Source organism: Aspergillus clavatus, genomic scaffold, assembly GCF_000002715.2.
Source record: "Aspergillus clavatus NRRL 1 1099423829805 genomic scaffold, whole genome shotgun sequence".
NCBI classification, from domain to species: domain Eukaryota; kingdom Fungi; phylum Ascomycota; class Eurotiomycetes; order Eurotiales; family Aspergillaceae; genus Aspergillus; species Aspergillus clavatus.
The window spans coordinates 1,826,240-1,844,675 of NW_001517094.1; the positions used below are offsets into that span (position 1 = coordinate 1,826,240).

Sequence of the window (18,436 nt, forward strand, 5' to 3'; positions counted from 1 at the left end):
ATAATAAGGAAGGGTATATTATAAGATATTACCTAAATAAGCTTAAGTAGGAGGACCCTATAAAAACTAAATAGCTAGTTACTACTATTATTACTAAAGAATAGGATAAGAAGTATTATAAATTCTTACTCTTTTATCTAAGTATATTTTTTTAGGCTTAGATAAGAGAGAAGGGGTAGAGACTAGTCTTATAAGTATTAATTAATAATAGAAGCTTAGTTAATCTTATCTCTATAATATTAACTAAGGAAAATAACTAGTATACCCTACTATAATAGATTTTTATAGAGATATTAATCTTATAAGAAATAAGAAATAAAGAAGTAGTAAAAGCTACTATCTTAATTAAAGATAATAATAAAATAAAGTAGCTCTTTATAGAGCTTATAGTAATATCTCTAGATATAAATTATATTATCTTAGGGATGCTATAATTAAAGTAGTATAACCCTATAATCCTTTATAGAGTTAGCTCTATAAATTTATCTAGTCTTAGTAGAAGAGTTTATAGAAGTAGAAGATATAGTAGTTATAATAGTATAAATTATAGAAACCCTATAAGAGATAGTAAAGAGTAAGAACTTTATACTAAATTAGTTTATAAACTTTTATATAATCTTCTTAGAGAAGAAGGCTTAAGAATTATTATTATATTATAAAAATATAGATCTAGAGATAGATCTAAAGAAAGAGAAGTAACTACTCTTTAGACCTCTTTATAATTCCTCTCTAGTAAAGTTAGTAATACTTTATAAGTATCTTTAGATAATACTTATAAAGAAGTAGATCTAAAAGTTAAAGTTAGTAATAAAAATATTAATTCTTTTTATAAAGAAGAAAGATAGCACTCTCTAGCTATATATTAATTATTATAATCTAAATTATATTACTTTAAAGAATTACTATCTACTTCTCCTTATTTTAGAGACTATTAAGAGGCTTATAAAGAGGAGGATTTTTATATAGCTAGATCTTTATAAGATTTATTATAGGATTAGGATTATAAAGGAGTAGGAGTAGAAAATAGTCTTTTATATAAAGTATAGATTATTTAAGTATTTAGTTATGTTTTTTAGGCTTACTAATACTCCTATAATATTCTAGAGCTTTATAAACTAGCTATTCTGTAACTATCTAGATATCTTTATAGTAGTCTATATTAATAATATTATAGTATTCTTATAAGATAAGAAGGAGTACTATAAGTATGTCTACTTTATAATAACCTAACTCTAATAAGTAGGACTATTTATAAAGCTAAGTAAGTATCTCTTTATAGTAAAGAGAATTAACTTCTTAGGCTATATAATTATACTAGAAGGTCTGGAAATAGAATCTTTATAGATTAATACTATTATAGAATAGCCATAACCAGAATCTATAAAGGAGATCCTAATGTTCCTAGAGTTTACTAACTAGTATAGGAGGTTTATTAAGGTGGAATTACCGTGGGTAAGGTAGTATCACCAGGGGTGAAGAGAGATAGGCTGGGCTGATGCCTCTTTACTTACCTGGGGTAAGATCTTATATTTATATCTAGCTACTGGCTATCTATCTAAAAGATAAGTCATAGATATTATAGAGATTTCTTAGGTTAACCTTAGTAACCTAAGGTTAATCTTAGTAACCTAGGGTCAACCTTAATAATTATTAATCTACTTATAATATTTATTCACTAATATTATATCCTCCCCTACTTAAGGTGAAGCCCATCCTTAGTAGGTTATCTAGCTCCTTACTAAAAGGTCCTTATAGTCTAAGGGAGTAACATCATATGTAGTAAATAGGATTAGATTTACTCTTAGTAAGTAATATTAGATTATATTTAGTAAGTAGTATTAGATTATGCTTAATAAGTAGTATTAGATTATACTTAATAAGTAGTATTAGATTACTTAGTAAGTAGTATTAGATCATGCTTAGTAAGTAGTATTAGATTACTTAGTAAGTAGTATTAGATTATGCTTAGTGAGGAGGGTTGCTAGTATAGTTATTATAGTAGAGGTAAGGTAAGATTATATATTATTTATTTTAATTTTAAGTAACTCTACTTTTATTTTACTTATTCTCTTTTTATCTCTTATATTTCTTCTTCTCTTCTTCTTTTCTTCTCCTATAAGTATCTTTCTTTTTATTATATTAATCACTATCTTCTTTTAGTAATCCTCTTTCTTTATATACTAGTCTTTTATATTCTTCTTATACTTAGTAAATATAAGTAGCTTATAAAAGAAGGGTAAAGGCTATCTTATTTATTAAAAAAATATAATTATTTTTAGTAAGTTTAGTAAGTACCCTTTCTAGCTTTAGTAATTACCTCTTATTAGTAATAGAAGGTTATCTTAATAGGCCTAATAAAAGTATATTAAAGGTGATAGATATTATTCACTTAATTATCTAGAAGTTTAATAAGAATAGAAAGCTAGATATAAAGGAATATACTTATTTAGGCTATATATTAGCTATTATTCTCTAGTAGTAAGGTGTATCTTATAACTATATATTAGCTTATAATAATTATTTTTTAGATAAGGATCTCTTTAGGGGATATATCTCTGCTCCTAGTTATAATAGATTTATATTCTTTTAGGGGTCCTATACTAACTATACTTAGAGTAATTAAGAATTAATATATTTATTTTATATATAGGGTCTTTATATATAGAATTCTAATACTCTTAATAAATATATATTCTCCTTAGTAAATATTTCTTATCTATAGTTACTAATCTTTTTTACTCCTATAAACCTATTATTTAAGCTAGTAGTCTTAGTTTCCTTACTAATTATAGTAATAAGTTATATAATTTACTTATAGAGTTAGTAGTAGTAACTAGTAATTATAGTAAGGAGTTAGATAATAGTACTAATAAAGGTTCTCTAGATAATAATAAGTATATATAGTCTAGTATAAAAGATAATATTAATTCTCTTATTATAGAGATAGATCCTTCTAGTATTTCTTATAGTAAAGGCTCTTCTCCTATAATAAAAGAGGCTCTAGCTAAGAAGTATTATCTTTTTTTAAAATATTTTATAGTAGTAGTAATTAATCTAGCTAAGGGATATTATTCTATTATAATAACTCTCTTTTATACTTAGGCTAGTTCTTCTTTAATAACTCTCTCTCTTATTTAAGATAGTTTAGTTAGGTTAGCTCTCTCTCTCTCTTAGATTAGTTCTATTATAGTAACTTCTTCTTATACTTTAATAAGTATCTTATTAGTAGCCCTAAAAAGAAGTCTTATTAAGTATTATTCTTCTTTATTATTACTTAATTATAAAAATCTCTTTAATAGAGTTTATATTCCCTAGCTAGTAAGTTATATTAACTAGGATAGTTATTATAATCTTTTTATAGTTCTTTAGGATCTTTAGATATTTACCTATTATATTAAGGCTTATCTAGAGGAATTAGTGCCTCCTCTTAATAATAATAATAATTTATTCTAGTTAGCTAAGGCATCATCTTATAGGGTCCTTAATATACAGTTTAACTTAGACTTTTAATTAGTAATTATTTATTATTTTAGTTAATTAGTATAATTCTTAATATCTTATTATAATTAGTTTTTTTTTATAATTAGTAAAATCTACTAGTCTATAATTCCTTTTCTTCTTCTTAAGAAAGTAATTCTAGTATAGTACTATTTTCTAATTTACTTATATAGATATATTATCTTTATACTACTCTATTTACTCTAATAAGGAGGTATTATAACTATAAATAATTCTTTAAAATCTATCTCTTTAGTATTCTTTTAAGGTATTAATTCTAAATTATTATTTTAAATTCCCTTCTAGTCCTTATTATCTAAAATAGTTAAGTCTTTACTACTCTATAGCTCTAGTAACTCTATTTATTATTATATAAGATAGCTATTCCTTACTAATTTTTATTTACTAGTATATTAAGTTTTTTACTTACTTATCTTATTGGAATTACCAAGGGTAAGGCAGTATCACCAGGGGTGAAGAGAAATAGGCTGGGCTGATGCCTCTTCACTTACCTGGGGTAAGATCTTCTATTTATACCTAGATACTAGCTATCTATCTAAAAGATATATCATAGATATTACAGAGATTTCTTAGGTTAACCTTAGTAACCTAGGGTTAACCTTAATAATTATTAATCTACTTATAATATTTATTCACTAATATCACATCCTCCCCTACTTAAGGTAAAGCCTATCTTTAGCAGGTTATCTAGCTCCTCACTAAAAGGTCCTTATAGTCTAAGGGGGTGATATTATGTACAGTAAGTAGGATCAGATTCATACTTATTAAGTAATATTAGATTATATTTAGTAAGTAGCATCAGATCACACTTAGTAAGTAGCATCAGATTATGCTTAGCAAGTAGCATCAGATTAATTAGTAAATAGTATTAGATTACTTAGTAAGTAGCATCAGATCACATATAGTAAGTAGGGTCACTAGTGTGGTTATTATAGTAGAGGTAAGATAAGGTTATATATTATTTATTTTAATTTTAAGTAACTCTACTTTTATCTTATTTATTCTCTTTTTATCTCTTATATTTCCTCTTCTCTTTTCTCCTCCTGTAAGCATCTTTCTTTTTATTATATTAATTATTATCTCTCTTTTAGTAAGTCTTTTTCTTTATATATTAGTCTCCTATATTCTTCTTATACTTAGTAAATATAGATACTCTATAAAAGAAGGGTAAAGGCTACCTTATTTATTAGAAAGATATAATTACTTCTAGTAAGTTTAGTAAGTACCCTTCCTAGCTTTAGTAATTATCTCTTATTAGTAATAGAAGCTTATCTTAGCAGGCCTAATAAAAATATATTAAAGGTGATAGATATTATTCACTTAATTATCTAGAAGTTTAATAAGAAGGAGAAGCTAGATATAAAGAAATATACTTACTTAGACTATATATTAGCTATTATTCTCTAGTAGTAAGGTGTATCTTATAATTATATATTAGCTTATAGTAATTATTTTTTAGATAAGGATCTCTTTAGAGGATGTATCTCTACTCCTAGTTATAATAGATTTATATTTTTTTAGGGGTCCTATACTAACTATACTTAGAGTAACTAGGGGTTAGTATATTTATTCTATATATAGGGCCTTTATTTATAAGATTCTAATACTCTTAATAAGTATATATTCTCCTTAGTAAATATTTTTTATCTATAATTACTAATCTTTTTTACTCTTATAGACCTATTATTTATACTAGTAGTCTTGATTTCCTTACTAATTATAGTAATAAGTTATATAATTAGTCTATAGAGTTAGTAATAATAACTAGTAATTATAGTAAGAAGTTAGATAATAGTATTAGTAAAGGTTCTCTAGATAATAATAAGTATATATAGTCTAGTATAGAAGGTAATATTAATTCTTCTATAATAGAGGTAGATTCTTTTAGTATTTTTTATAATAAAGGCTCTTCTTCTATAATAGAGAAGGCTCTAGCTAAGAAGTATTACCTTTTCTTAAAATATTCTATAATAATAATAATTAGTCTAGCTAAGAGATATTATTCTATTATAGTAACTTTCTCTTATTCTTATACTAGTTTTTTTTAGTAACTCTCTCTTTTACTTAAGATAGTTTAATTAGATTAACTCCCTCTCTCTCTTAGATTAATTCTATTATAGTAACTCTTTCTTATACTTTAATAAGTATCTTATTAGTAGCCCTAATAGAAAGTCTTATTAGATATTCTTTTTCTTTATTATTACTTAGTTATAAAAATCTCTTTAATAGAGTTTATATTCCCTAGCTAGTAAGTTATATTAACTAGGATAATTATTATAATCTTTTTATAGTTCTTTAGGATCTTTAGGTATTTACTTATTATATTAAGGCTTATCTAGAGGAATTAGTACCTCCTCCTAATAATAATAATAATTTATTCTAGTTAGCTAAGGCCTTATCCTATAAGGTTCTTAATATAAAGTTTAACTTAGACTTTTAATTAGTAATTATTTATTACTTTAGTTAATTAATATAATTCTTAATACTCTATTATAATTAATTTTTTTTTATAATTAGTGAAATCCACTAGTCTATAATTCCTTTTCTTCTTCTTAGAAAAGTAATTCTAGTATAGTACTATTTTCTAATCTATCTATATAAATATATTATCTTTATACTACTTTATTTACTCCTAATAAGGGGGTATTATAACTATAAATAATTTTTTAAAATCTATCTCTCTAGTATTCTTTTAAGGTATTAATTCTAAATTATTACTTTAAATTCCCTCCTAGTTCTTATTATCTAAAATAGTTAAGTCTTTACTATTCTATAGCTCTAGTAACTCTATTTATTATTATATAAGGTAGCTATTTCTTACTAATTTTTATTTATTAGTATATTAAGTTTTTTACTTACTTATTTTATACTATATTCTTAATCCCTCCCCTACTTATTATAAACTTTCTCTTAAATATTTTTATTTATTATATCCTTCTGCTATACACTATAATAATTCTTTATATAATAGTATTAAAGGGTTAATCTTATTAAGTATATTTTATATTTTAATTAGATTAGAGATTAACAGGCCTGCTTTTCATAGCCTAATATTAAGACTTACTAATATCTATAGATATTATAGGTTATCTCCTATCTCTACTTCTACTAATCTCTACTTATTAATAAGGTTCTTTAGGGTATATCTACCTAGTTCCTATAATATATATATTCTAAGGGGGTGAGCCTTAATCACCTTATATAGCTTAAATTACTTACTCTTAAATTTCTAAGGGCTTTTATTTTATATAAGGACTTATTAGCCCTTCTTAAAATAACTCTTTTTTATTTATAAATCTTAGATTATCCCTCTCTTAATTATATATTTTAATAGCTTCTTATTTACTAGTGCTTATATATATATTACTTTTATAAGTTTATTATAATTATTTTTCTTTATAGGTTCTCTTATATTACCTAGTAATCTTAGTTTAATCCTATATAGCAGGTAGAAAGGGCTTTTACTAGTATTTATATAGGTATATATCTATATTATAAATACTACTAGATAAAGATATTTATCTTATAGTTATATTAGTTTCCTTATTAAATATTTTATAAATATTTATCCCAGGAGTCTATTAAGGTTTTTATTCTTTCTATTTATATAGGGATAGTTTAGTATTATTATTTAGTATTTTATTTTTAAGATTTTTATAAAGATTTCTACTATATATAATAGCAGGTTTATACTATTATTAGATACTATCTTATTAAAGACACTATACTAAGTAAATATCTCTTTATATAGGAAATTTACTATTATTTTATCTATAGCACATAGAATAGCTTTTATAATAACCTATCTTATTATATAGTTAATAATAGTAATAATCTATTTATTACTATTTAGTATTACTAATAAGTATCTAATAAGATTAATACCCTAGTATTTAAAAGGCTAGATACCTTTCTTTATTATATAGTATTACTATTCCTATTTAAGATATTTCTTTAACCCTTATAATATTTAATAATTTAGGTATTCCTTAACTATAGTTTAGATATTATACTATAGAGAAGGCTACTAAGCTTAAGTTCTAATAGCTCTTAGTAATACTAGGTAGCTTATATAGCTATATTCTCTATATATTCTATATAGGAAGTCCCTTTAGAATAAAATCTTTAGGTATAGGGCATCTCTAATATCTATAATATAAATTAATTTCTAGTAATATATAAATCATCCTCTTAGGTATTATCTATCTATAATTTAATTTAGTAAGAGGTATAGTACCTCTTTTTTTAGTTTAAAAGATAGGGCTATTATTAGTATAAGCTTCTGCTTCTTTTTATCCTATAGTAAGATCTATAGCTCTAGGTATTTTATTATAGTATTATATTATTTATACTCTATAAGATTATTTAAACTTTTAAAATATCTTATCTCTACTACCTCCCATACTTCTAGTATATTAAGTAAAGTTCTTTTAGTAATATTATCTAGCTCTTCTTCTATAAAGTCAGAGTATTAGCTAATTATATCTAGTACTATTATTTTACTATTTTTTAATAGTAGATCTCTAAGTTATAACTTTAGAATTCTTTTACCTACTAGGTAAGCTACTTTAAATACTTAGTTATATTTATAAGATATTAAAGACTCTTATAATTAGTTACTACTATTATTATCTTTCTATTATTAATACAATAGTCCTATCTCTAAAGGACTTCTTTTATTATAAGTAGCTCCTTCTCTTATATTAGGTAGTTTCTTTTTATACTATTAAGCTTCCTTCTATTAAATATAATTAGGTGAAGTTTATAAATCTTATCTTCCTATATTAAAATTATTCTTACTACCTATTCTAAAGTACTAGTCTTAATTTAATAAGATTAATTAGGGTCTATAATTATTAGCACTAGTATAGTAGCTATTAGTTCTTTTAAGTTAGTAAAGATATCTTAGTATCTTATTATCTAGGTGATTAAATAGAATTTCTTTTTCTAAAGGTCTTTATCTAACTCCTTTAGTAGGTTATGGAGGGTGGCCATAACCTATATGAATCCTAGTATGAACTAGTGATAATATGTCATAAGTCTGAGAAATTATCATACTTTGAGGGGCATGGTTAGAGATGTCTAGTTTCACCACATATGAAATATGCTTTATTCTGGTGACACCATGATTTCCACTTTAGTGAACCCTTATTTGGTTATAGGAAGTGTCTCCTTAGCTAGGGAGAGCTAGTAATCATACTTAGATCTATTAGATCTCTACTATACTAGTTGAATTATGGTTTTAATCATAGGTTACCTCTAAGTTATTAAGTAGTAGCTAAGCTATTCTTATAGAGGGAGAAGTATTTAACTACTTTATTATATATTTATAATTATATTTAGTCCTCTGCCCATCTTTTCCTAAGCTCTAGTTAACTCTTAATAATAAATTTTTAAATAAGAGAAGCTTTATATACTAGGGGAGAGATATATATTATAGCTTTATCTAAGATAGTAATATATAATTATATAGGTTATAGACCTTAGGTAAGGCTTTTATATTCCTTCTATCTTTTATTATTTATATTATATCTCTTAAAGTTCTTTAGTAGCTATATATAAAAGATTTCTATATTAGTAATTACTAATATAAGATTAATCTATAATTAAATTTTATCTACTTCCTATCTCTTATAAGTATATCCTATAAGTTTCTACTTAATAATAATAAAATATTCTAGATTAGAGAGAATTCTCTTTATTACTAGTAAGACATCCCTAAAATATTCCTTAACTCTCTTCTACTATTCTTAGGTAGTATCTTTTATATATATATCTTTATACTCTAGGATAAGAGTAAAATTTAAGACCTTAAAGATAGATAATAATCTATAATAATAATTTATATCTTATAATCCTAAGAATAGTACTTATTTATTATATTACTTTTAATAAATACTCTAGAAGAGTATATTAATATTAGTAAGTAGTACTTCTTAGGCTACTATCTTAAATAGCCTAGTAAAGACTTATCTTATATCCTCTAATAGATCTCTAGTAGGATTATTTACTATAGGTAACTAGTTATTACTAGTAGTTCTAGTAGGGAGGTTTAAGGATATTATCTTATAGGGATTATTTTTTATTAGAACTTATTTTAGTAACTAAGTAATACTTCTCTAGCCTAGAGTTACTATATCTTATTTTATTTCTATCTCTTCTAGTAGGGCTTAATAGAAAGTTCTCTTATAGTAAAAACTCTTTACTAAGTATAACTACCCTACTATCTTTTAGCTTAAATTTAGTAGTTACTTATAGGGAAGAGTAGTAGGTATTTACTAAGATAAATATAAGTTTAATAAAGTAAGAGTAGTTAATTTCCTACTATCTATAACTTTAGATATACTATTAGATAGAATTACTATAGGTAAGATAGTATTATTAGGGGTAAAGAGAGATAGGCTAGACTAATATCTCTTTACTTATCTAGGGTAAGATCTTATATTTATATCTAGCTACTAGCTATCTATCTAAAAGATAAGTTATAGATATTATAGAGATTTCTTAGGTTGACCTTAGTAACCCAGGGTCAACCTTAATAATCATTGATCTACTCATGATATTTATTCACCAATATCACAATAGTAGAATAATATTCCTTAGCTAGACTAATCTCTACTACCATAGAATATTTTAAAGAAAGATAATACTTCTTAGCTAGAGCCTTATCTACTATAGGAGAAGAGCCTTTATTATAAGAAATATTAGAAGGACCCACCTCCACTATAGGAGAAGAGCCTTTATTATAAGAAATACTAGAAGGACCTATCTCTATTATAGGAGAATTAATATCATCTTCTATACTAGATTATATATACTTACTATTATCTAGAGAACCTTTACTAGCACTATTATCTAACTCCTTATTATAATTACTAGTTACTACTACTAACTCTGCAGGCTAATTACATAACTTATTACTATAACTAGTAAGAAAACTAAGACTACTAGCTTAAATAATAGGTCTATAGAAGTAAGAAAGATTAGTAACTATAAATAAAAAATATTTACTAAGAAGAATATATACTTATTAAGAGTATTAGAATCCTATATATAAAGGCCTTATATATAGAATAAATATATTAATTTTTAGTTACTCTAAGTATAGTTAGTACAGGACCCCTAGAAGAATATAAATCTATTATAACTAGAAGTAGAGATACATTCCCTAAAGGGACCCTTACCTAAAAAATAATTATTATAAGCTAATATATAGTTATAAGATGCACCTTACTACTAGAGAATAATAGTTAATATATAGCCTACGTAAGTATATTCCTTTATATCTAGCTTCCTATTCTTATTAAACTTCTAGATAATTAGGTAAATAATATCTATCACCTTTAATATGCTTTTATCAGGCCTACTAAGATAATCTTCTACTACTAGTAAGAGGTAATTACTAAAGCTAGGAAGGATACTTACTAAACTTACTAGAAGTAACTATGCTCTTCTAATAGATAATATAGTCTTTATCCTTCTTTTATAGAGTACCTATATTTACTAAGTATAAGAAGAATATAGAAGACTAGTATATAAAGAAAGAGATTTACTAAAGGAGATAGTGATTAATATAATAGAGAAAGAGGTTTACTAAAAGAAGATAATAATTAATATAATAAAAAGGAAGATGCTTACAGGAGAAGAAAGAAGAAGAGAAGAAGAAATATAAGAGGTAAAAAAAGAATAAGTAAGATAAAGTAGAGTTACCTAAAATTAAAATAAATAATATATAATCTTACCTTACCTCTACTATAATAACTATACTAGCAACCCTCCTTACTATGCATAATCTGATGCTACTTACTAAGCATAATCTAATACTACTCACTAAGTGTGATCTAATACTACTTACTAAATATAATCTGATATTACTTACTAAGTATAAATCTAATCCTGCTTACTATGTATGATGTTACTCCCTTAGACTATAATAACCTTTTAGTAAGGAGCTAGATAACCTACTAAGGATGGGCTTCACCTTAAGTAGGGGAGGATATAATATTAGTAAATAAATATTATAAGTAGATTAATAATTATTAAGGTTGACCCTAGGTTACTAAGATTAACCCTAGGTTACTAAGGTTAACCTAAGAAATCTTTATAATATCTATAACTTATCTGTTAGATAGATAGCTAGTAGCTAGATATAAATATAAGTTCTTACCCCAGGTAAGTAAAGAGGCATTAGCCCAGCCTATCTCTCTTCACCCCTGGTGATACTACCTTACCCACGGTAATTCCATAATTATAGGCAGGGTTTATATCTTTATAGGTTATATAACTATTTATATGACCTCTTATAAGGAGCCTTCTTATTAGTAGGTTCCTCTATAAAGATAGCTTTAATATAATATATAATAAATCTTTATACTCCTTATAACTCCCCCCCCCCTTAAAAGACCTTAGCTCCTAAGGTCTGTCTAAGGTTCCTTATTTATAATAGGGTGCACTAGTAAAAACCTTTATTTAGTAAAAAACCTTCTTTTATAAAGAGAAAATCATAAATAATAGAAAAGGTTTACTATCTTCTTTTTTTATAAACTTATATTTATTTATCTTCTTATAAAGGCTTAGTTATAGATAGAACCCTTTAATTATAATGCCTTTATCACTATTAAAATTTTCTTATAATATATTTTAGATTCATATTACTTATTCTTATAATGCTCCTATAAATCCCTTAATAGCCTTATTATATAAAATTTTTATAGAGTAGGGTTTAGGGTAGTAGTAGTTTTTATAGAGTATATAAGCTCTTCTTCCCTTTATCTTCTATATTTTCCCTAGTTTTCATTATAAAAGTTTTGGTAAGGGACCTTCTGTGATTTATAATATTAAAGAGGCTCTAACCTCTCAGAGGTAAGTAAAGGCTTATAAATCTATAGTATTCTTACTAATAGTTCTTATAAAAGGAGGAGGAGGCAGCCTTTATACTACTACTACTACTTATTATATCCCTCCCCCCTGTGCCTATTACTACTACTACTACTACTACTAGGCCTGCTGCTACTACCCCTGCTACTACTACTACTACTATAGCTCCTCCTACCTCTCTTTCTCTTATTCCTATAGGGGCCTTCCTCCCCCTATATAGGGTTGTATATAGGCCTTTTTTTATTAATCTAATGAGAGTATGGCTAGCCCCTATTATAAGGGGAGCCTCTATCTTTAAGCTACTACTACCTCTAGTAGGCACTCTTAGGGTTAACTAGGATGCCCCTATACCTATTACTAGTAGTATTACTACCTAGGCTTCTAGCCTAATAGTAGAGCTACCCCTAAATACCTAGTTCCTCCCCTGCTCACAGAGGAATCTAGTAGTAGTTATAGGGCTCCTACCCTAGATAGGATTATAACCCCTATTAGACTAAGAGTAAGTATAGATTACTAGGACCCTACTCTACTTTATTAATTAGTATAGCTTTAGTATATCTAGTTAGCTAGAAGTCTATACCTTGCTTTATAAGACTATTCTTATAACTAGAGCTAAGGTAAGACCTCCTACTAGTTAAAAATATAATATCTACTATAACCTAAGTATAAGCTTAATATTTATAGTATATATTTCTAGTAGGCTAGCTAGAAAGTATAATAACTATCTCTATTATAACTATAAGAACTACTTTTTTAAGTATCCTTAGATCTAGTAGCTATCTTCCTAGCCCTATAAACTATATTATACTTATGCTTAATATTAGGTACCTTTATAATTATAGGTTTAGGAGTTAGGGATTTTTATATTTCTTTTATTTATTATTTTATCTTTTCTTTAATAAAGATAAGTTTCCCCTCCTTATAGGGTTCCTTATATAGTCTTTATAGATCTATAGGTAATATAAGCCCTTTATAGATTCCTAAGTATTATCTTCCTTAGTATATCTCTTTTACTAGATATAATACTCTATGGATTACCCATCCCCTTATAAGTCTAAGATTACCTTTAGGTAGTATTTATAATCCTTTTTTATAGTTTTATAAATAAAGAAGTATTCCTAAGAGTTTACCCCTTCTATCTCCTTATATTTATAGAGTATAAAGATATAGAATATATTATATATCCTAAGGCCTGGTAGTAGATTTATATAATAGGCTAGATTATCTATATATTCTATAATTTATACTAGACTAGTATTTAAATAATCTAACTTTATGATTAGTCTAACCTATAATATATTCTTAGTAGAGATCTAGACTTAGTCTCCTACTTAAAATATCTTTATAATATATTTCTTATTATAATATTTCTTTTAGTAGGCTTAGGCCTTTACTAGAGCCTCTTTTATATATTTATAAGTATATTCTAGCTTAATTAGTCTTTTTATAACTAACTCTTCTATAATCTTACTCTTTAGTTAATTTATAGAATCTAGTATTATTATATAAGGGTTAATACCTATAACTATATAGAAAGGTATATTCTTAATAGATACCTAGTATATATTATTATAGATAAACTTTATAATAGGGAGATAATTAATCTAGTCTTCCTAACTAAAGTTAATATAGGCTTATAAGTACTATTCTAGTACACTATTTAAGTATTCTATCTAATTATCTATCTATAGATAGTAGGCTATAAAAAGACCCTTATAAATTAGAAGATAAAATATAAAATCTACCTAGAAATCTTTTATAAAGATAGAACCCTAGTCTATAATAACCTTTTCTAGGATTTTATAAAGTTAGAAGATCTTATAAATAAGAGTTATTACTAACTTCTCCCTACTTAGAGTAGTTTAGATAGGTATAAAATAGCCTATCTTACTAAATTAGTCTACTACTACTAAGATATTATTAAAAGCTTCTTATAAATTTACTATAGAAGTACTTATAGGGAGATCTATAATTAGATTTATAGTAATTTAGATTTAAATATTTATAAAGATAAGTATAGGCTTTAGTAAGCCTTACTACTTATTCTAGGTCTATTATAATCCTTAGTATACCTTATAAGCTATATAATATTTATAGATAAAGTTCTTTACTTTTAGCTACTAAAAGTATCTTAGGACTAAATCTCTTATACTTTATTCTATAAAGTAGCCTGTAAAGAGGTTATTATAGAGTTTTATAAGAATACTTAATCTTAAGTTATAATAATCTAAGATATAGAGTAAGCCCTTATAATAGAGGAGCCCTTTATAGCTTATCTAATATAATAATTTATTCTTTATATAATAAGACTATACTAATTCTTTTATAGCTCCTGCTTATACTATATAGACCTTCTTTATAAGTTTATCTTATATAAGTAATCTTAGTAATAAAGCCTAAATTTCTATAGAGGGGTCCCTTATATAAGGGCCTAGTCTCTAGATATCCTTATAGATATTAGCTCCCTAAGCTAGTTCTTCTTATAAGTTTACTATCCTATAGACTAGCACTATATAAACCTTCTATTTTATATCCTCTAGGATATTTACTTTAGTGTATTCCCTTTTATAAGATATTAATTACTATCTTAGTATATTAGGGTCTCTACCCCCTTAGCCCTAGGTATTAGTCTTTATAACCTCTCTCTTATAATTAGCCCTTTATAAGGGTCTATCTATAGGGTTCTTCTTTCTAGTATAGAAGACTATCTTAAAATTAAATACTATAAGTATTTATAACTATCTTACCTATCTTTATAATAGTTAGGGTATAGTCCTGAAGTAATAAAGACTATTATAATTAGTAATAACTTTAATAACTTCTTATAAACCCTCTAGGTAGTGATGCTACTCCCTAAAGGATTCTATTATTATAAGAAGTTCTTAGTTATAGATACTATAGTTCTTCTCTATAGATTATATCTTTTATAAGAAGAAGGCTACTAGCTACTAATAACCCTCCTTACTTAATTATAATAATATCCTATAGATGGTATATCTAGATATATCTATTTCTATTTATAAGTAGTACTTCTTATAAAAGTAGATAAGTACTACCTACTCTATAAATACTTTCTTTAATATATTAAAGATATTTACTACTTTAGGGATTAGGAACTCCTTCTTTAGAATCCTCTTCTTATTTCTTAGGCTAGGTTTTTATAGGAGGTCTAAAAGATATACTAAAAAGTATAAATACATCTTAATAAACCTCCTATATTAATTAGCAAACCCTAGGAATACTAGGATCTCCTTTATAAATTCTGATTATAGCTATTCTATAATAGTATTAATCTATAGATTCTATTTCTAGATCTTCTAATATAATTATATAGCCTAAGAAGTTAATTCTCTTTATTATAAAGAGATACTTACTTAGCTTCATAAATAGTCCTACTTATTAGAGTTAGGCTATTATAAAGATATCTAGATAGTTATAGAATAGCTAGTTTATAAAGCTCTAGAATATTATAGGAGTATTAGTAAGCCTAAAAGATATAACTAAATACTTAAATAATCTATACTTTATATAAAAGACTATTTTCTACTTCTATCTCTTTATAATTCTAATCTTATAATAAGCTTTATAAAAATCTAGCTATATAAAAATCCTCCCTTTTGTAAGCCTCTTAATAATCTCTAGAATAAGGAGGAGTAAATAATAATTCTTTAGGATAATATAATTTAGAGTATAATAATTAATATATAGCTAGAGGATATTATCTTTCTTCTTTATAAAGAGGATTAATATTCTTATTATTAACTTTAACTTTTAGATCTACCTCTTTATAAATATTATTTAAAGATACTTATAAAGTGCTGCTAACTCTACTAGAGAGAAATTATAAAAAGACCTAAAGAGTAGTTACTTCTCTTTCTTTAGATCTATCTCTAGATCTATATCTTTATAATATAATAGTAATTCCTAAGCCTTCTCCTCTAAGAAGACTATATAAAAATCTATAAACTAGTCTAGTATAGAGTTCTTACTCTTTATTATCTTTTATAGGGCTTTTATAATTTATACTATTATAATTATTATATCTTCTACTTCTATAAACTCTTCTACTAAGACTAGATAAATTTATAGAGCTAACTCTATATTAAAGATTACCCTATCTTCTTCCTAGAGGGTTATAGAGTTATGCTACTTTAATTATAGTATCTCTAAGATAATATAATTTATATTTAGAGATATTATTATAAGCTTTATAAAGAGCTACTTTATTTCTTTATTATTCTTAATTAAGATAGTAGCTTCTACTACTCCTTTATTTCTAATTTCTTATAAGATTAATATCTCTATAAAGACCTACTATAGTAAGGTATACTAGTTATTTTCCTTAGCTAGTATTATAAGGATAAGATTAATAGAGCTTCTACTATTAACTAGTATTATAAGACTAGGCTCTATCTCTTCTCTCCTACCTAAGCTTAAAAAAATATACTTAGGTAAGAGAGTAAGGACCTATAATACTTTCTATCCTACTCTTTAATAATAATAATAATAACTAGTTATTTAGTCTTTATAGGGCCCTCCTATTTAGACTTAGGTAGTATCTTATAATATACTCTTTCTTATTATAATTAAAATAAACCTATAAGATACTAAAGATATAAGGCTATAGGCCTTACCTCTTTATAAATAAGATAATTATAATAGATCCTATTATCTCTATCTTCTTAATAATAATATAATCTATAAGGGGCTTCCCTAAGTTCCTAAGGCCTTAATAATCCTTATCTTTATATATAGAGTTTTAATAAATATCCTATTCTATACTTAGATATAGTCTTATAAGTAGGTAGACTATCTCTTTCTTAGATTTTAGGAATTTTAAGTACTTATAGATCTTCTACTTAAATACTATAGAGAAGAACTTAAAGAAGAGATATAATTATATCTTCTTTATATTTTTTATATTATCTCTAATTTTAATCTATTACTTATACTACCTCTACTAGTATATGTAGTTTATTTCTCTTTTATAGAGCCTTATTTAAAATATTTATAATTATACTTTCTACTTATAATTTTTTAAATTACTTAACTATAATTTTAAAAAAGTATAGAGGTCTTTCTACTCTTAATTATAAAAATTCTTAAATATTTTATTCTACTAAAGATTAAAGAAAATATAATCTAAATAGGCTATTATAATCTTAGTATATTTCTTCTTATTCTAGTTATTAGCCTCTATAGTAGACTTCTAGCTTATAATAAAGGCTTAATATATTATATAGTTATAGATTAAGTATCTCTCTAACTTAAATAGAGATTAGATTTAGATATTAGTCTTCTTTATAAATAATAAAAATAATTTCTTTTATTCCTAGCTTTATAGGTACTTTCTAAGGCCTATACCTAGATTATTATAAAGCTTCTAGATCTCTTATAAAAGCTATAATTTCTATTATAAATACTCTTTTATAGGGGTTATCTTTATTAACTTTAAGTCTATTAAAATAAGAGAGTCTTATAAACTTAGCTTACTTTTAGAGCCTTCCTATTTATAGGCTATTTATTTTCCTATTATCTAACTTTATATAGTTATAAAGAAGGATTTATTAGATAGTTTAGGTCTAACTAACCTCTTTTATAATATTATTTTTTTAATAGACTAGTTTTAAAGATTAAGTAATAAAATATTAGGATCTATAATCTAAGAGAATTAGAAACTAGTATAAAAGAAGAATATTTATAAATAAATTTAAAAATAGATATCTTTATTTAAAGAGATTATTACTAAACTTTAGAGTTTAGTAGTTATAGACAGGGTTTATATCTTTATATATTATATAACTATTTATATAACCTCTTATAAGGAGCCTTCTTATTAGTAGGTTCCTCTATAAAGGTAGCTTTAATATAATACATAATAGACCTTCGCGATCCTTATAAAGAGGTAGGGAGTTTAGCCTACTTATAGATATATTACTTAATATTTTATAGATATAACTTAAAGAATATATATAGTTATATCTTCTTAAGATTCTTTATCTCTTTTATAAGCTCTAATCTCTACTACTCTTATTACTAT

The 18,436-nt window shown here is 24.8% G+C and overlaps 15 annotated features.

Annotated features, from left to right (window-relative positions):
- The first annotated feature begins 819 nt into the window (after window positions 1-819).
- Window positions 820-1,437: a mobile genetic element.
- Window positions 1,438-1,591: 154 nt separating this feature from the next.
- Window positions 1,592-1,642: a microsatellite.
- Window positions 1,643-1,777: 135 nt separating this feature from the next.
- Window positions 1,778-1,969: a microsatellite.
- A 2,288-nt stretch (window positions 1,970-4,257) lies between these two features.
- Window positions 4,258-4,414: a microsatellite.
- Window positions 4,305-4,430: a microsatellite.
- Window positions 4,431-8,031: 3,601 nt separating this feature from the next.
- Window positions 8,032-8,568: a mobile genetic element.
- A 1,622-nt stretch (window positions 8,569-10,190) lies between these two features.
- Window positions 10,191-10,303: a microsatellite.
- Window positions 10,304-11,297: 994 nt separating this feature from the next.
- Window positions 11,298-11,429: a microsatellite.
- A 138-nt stretch (window positions 11,430-11,567) lies between these two features.
- Window positions 11,568-11,609: a microsatellite.
- An 883-nt stretch (window positions 11,610-12,492) lies between these two features.
- Window positions 12,493-12,558: a microsatellite.
- Window positions 12,497-12,557: a microsatellite.
- Window positions 12,559-13,712: 1,154 nt separating the features above from the next.
- Window positions 13,713-14,318: a mobile genetic element.
- Window positions 14,319-15,077: 759 nt separating this feature from the next.
- Window positions 15,078-15,653: a mobile genetic element.
- Window positions 15,654-15,720: 67 nt separating this feature from the next.
- Window positions 15,721-16,383: a mobile genetic element.
- Window positions 15,976-16,005: a microsatellite.
- Window positions 16,384-18,436: the final 2,053 nt, after the last annotated feature.